This window comes from Tupaia chinensis, unplaced genomic scaffold (genome assembly GCF_000334495.1).
Source record: "Tupaia chinensis unplaced genomic scaffold, TupChi_1.0 Scaffold139466_1, whole genome shotgun sequence".
Classification (NCBI taxonomy): domain Eukaryota; kingdom Metazoa; phylum Chordata; class Mammalia; order Scandentia; family Tupaiidae; genus Tupaia; species Tupaia belangeri.
In genome coordinates, this window is record NW_006199351.1 from 508,983 (window position 1) to 512,172 (window position 3,190).

General features: G+C 36.8%; 1 protein-coding gene across 1 annotated transcript in view; it reads right to left on the reverse strand.

The window, feature by feature from the left end:
• The window catches only part of LOC114004646 (cilia- and flagella-associated protein 47-like), a 37,732-nt gene extending 36,226 nt beyond the window's left edge, over window positions 1-1,506 (reverse strand). The window contains exon 1 of the mRNA XM_027765696.1: window positions 1,415-1,506. The gene's annotated coding sequence lies outside the window, so the exon portion shown is untranslated. The remainder of the gene's footprint in view (window positions 1-1,414) is intronic.
• Window positions 1,507-3,190: the final 1,684 nt, after the last annotated feature.

Here is a 3,190-nt window from a genome sequence, read left to right on the forward strand (position 1 = left end):
CTGATTTTTATGATGCAGAAAGACATTAAAAGTATAGAGTAATTGAAAGCAAAAAAGTATAACACCAACAATTTTTAAAAAGGAAATGGCTCATATATTTAACAGATAAGTTAAATTAATTATAAGCAGACATAATTGCAGTTGCTACAAGTACATCGAGGTTTTGATTTTGACCTTAAGGTAGTTTTCAATTTTTTTTTGTATTATTGGGTCATCAGGAGTCATGATTCATTTTTTTCATAGAAAAATATAGGAAAATACATCATGTCTTTCCCAACGACCTAATATAATCAAATATCTCTGTACATACGTTGAACATATTTTGATTATGTCTTTAAAAGATCTCAACAGAATTGGGATTCCTGGGATAATAATTTCAAAGGCTCTTTAAAAATATTACAAAAAGCACTTTTCAGAAACTACACAGCAACTTGTATTTCCATAAACAGTTTGATTATTCCAATTTTCCCAATTTATATAAATGTAAACATTAACAGTAGTTTCATGAAAACACAAAAACGAAGAAAACAGGTGGTCATTATTTCAACATCTATTTGATTATTAGTGACATTAAACAGTTTCAACCATTCTTTGTCCATCTATACTTCCTCTTTTGTGAATTGTTCAAATTCCTATTTTAAGGTTTTGCAAAGAAAATGACATTTTCAATTTATAAAACATTATTTTTAAGCAAATTTATAATTCTTGAGATTTAGATTTTAAGCAACTTCATTATTTCTTAGATTTTTTTTCTGTTCATGAATATGCAGGTGAGATGGTTAATATATAAAAGAAATAAACATACACCTTGTAACAAATTTGCATATAATCATTAGCTTTGCAAAGATGCAGTTATTTTTCATAATTATAAATAATTGTAATAGACTAGTTATTAGGCAATCATTCAAAATTTCAAAAATAAATTTATCAGGCAAGTCTTATTTATGTGCAATGGAATGAAAAAAAACAAAAATGTAATAAATACATAGAAAGGTTATAGTAGCCATGCTTTTTTTTATCAACTTGCTAAATTTTTTTTTTGAGAGAGAAATTTTTGCTATAGGGTGTATGTGCTTGCCAGAGAGACAGAAAGTGAGAAATCAACCCCCAAGGGAGGATGGCCACTCCACAGTCCCTTCTCTTCTATTCTCCTCTCCTCTCAGGATTTTGGGCATGCAGGCACACACCAACATGAGTTTTAAATTGCCGGGTCCAGGACTTGAACCATGGTTGATTATGTGGGAGTCCAGCAACATAACCATTATGCTGTCTGCTGTTCCCTTAATTTAACTAAAATCTTTATCAAAAATTTAATATTATATTTTAAATTTGTATTAAATATTTATTATCTCTGAAATGCAAGAATGCAAGAGCATATATAATAGGATGACAGAATATATATTAGAGATCTTACCTTTTGTTTGACTCAAATTAGTAAACTTGAAGGCAGGATTTTCGTTGATGAAGCTATACCAGCGCTGGTCAATGATTATATTCCTTGGATATTCATAAAATATTTAAAAAATAAAGATATTATACTTCAATGTCACATTTAAGAAGAAAACATAGGTAAAGATGAAAACAGAATGAAAATTCTCTAATAGAGAACTTCACATAAATATTTTTCAATATACTTTGAAATGAGATTTAAATGGCGTTTTTGAGAAAACATGTCTAATATCATAAATTATTTTCTCTGTAATACTAAAAATATTGAGGAATAGATCAAAATGGCAAACAGGAAGTACCTAACACTTATCTCCTCCCAGCTTGCCCTGGGCCTGACTTACATGCCAGTCCTAGTGCGTCGCCTCTGTCTCCTATAGGGGTCCTCCAACCTGAGGTCCTATATCCCCCAGATTGCCCTGGACTTGATTCTTGAAGCATCTTAAGTGTACAATCGCTGACTCCTTCAGGATCCTCTATCCTCTACCTCCTCAGCCTCCAGCTTGCCTTGGACCTGCCTCATGACACAGTTCTAAGGCATGGCCTTTGTCTCCTGCTGGGGTCCTCCGTATATCCCTTGGTTTGCTCTGGGCCCAGCTTTTATGGTATTTTGAGCACAAAGCTCCTGCCTCTTATGGCAGCCCTCTAGCCTTGGCCCCCATAGCCCCTGACTTTACCTGGACCCAGGTCCTATAGCATCTCCAGAGCAAAAGATCTAGCCTTGTTGTAGGAACCCTGGAACCCTCCAGGAGCTGCAACCCTCTGCAACAGACAGGTGCCAAGCCAGAATATGCACTGCAGCTTGCACATGGAACCTTCCCCTTTATAGAAATCTTCCAGATTTGGCTGAGCCCTGCTCCTGACCATTGCTAAGTCCAATACCTGCCATTGTCACAGTATATAAGTTCTACCGGTCAGTGAGGGATCTCCAGTCTCTGCAAGCCAGCAATTTCAGCCTTGTCATTCAGAGTGGCTGGGCCCCCCTCACTAATGATGTCAACAGACTCTGTAGAGACTGCAAGGTAATAGTCCTAGCTACAACCATTTCTTACAGTCAAGTAGCTTACATGGTGATCCCCAAACCCAACACAATTGTACCACTACTACCACAAACACATGAAATCTTTTTTATTTTTTGGGGAGAGGTTTTTGCTGTAGGGCGGGTGCGCTCGCCAGAAAGACAGAGAGAGACAGAGAGATAGAAAGCGAGAAACAACCCCCAGGGGGAATGGCCATGCCGCAATCCTTTCTCTTCCATTCTCCTCTTGGGATTTTGGGCATGCACACGCACGTGCCCAGCGTGAGTTTAAGCCATCGGGTCTGGGACTCAAACCGCGGTCGACTACATAGGAGTTCAGCAACATAGCCATTACACTAACTGCTTGTCCCAAAACATGTGAAATCTTGAACAAGAAGGCACTCAACAGTCACCCTCGTCAGTGAATATAATGGAAGAAAACCTGCAAAGTAAATAACTACACCCACTCAAAACCAAAACACTCGATCCAATCAACACTAAAGGACTAAAGGACATATCCTCAAGAAAAAATATCTTCCACTAAGAAAGCTACCTTTCCCAAATTTTAAGAGACAACTATCCTACCAAATACACAGATATCAATGTACGGTTGCAACAAACATGAAAAAGCAAGGAAACTTAACATCTCCAAAGGGACACAATAATTCTCTAGTAATGAATCCCAAAGATAAGTAAATTCCTTACATGCCTGAAAGGAATTGATAT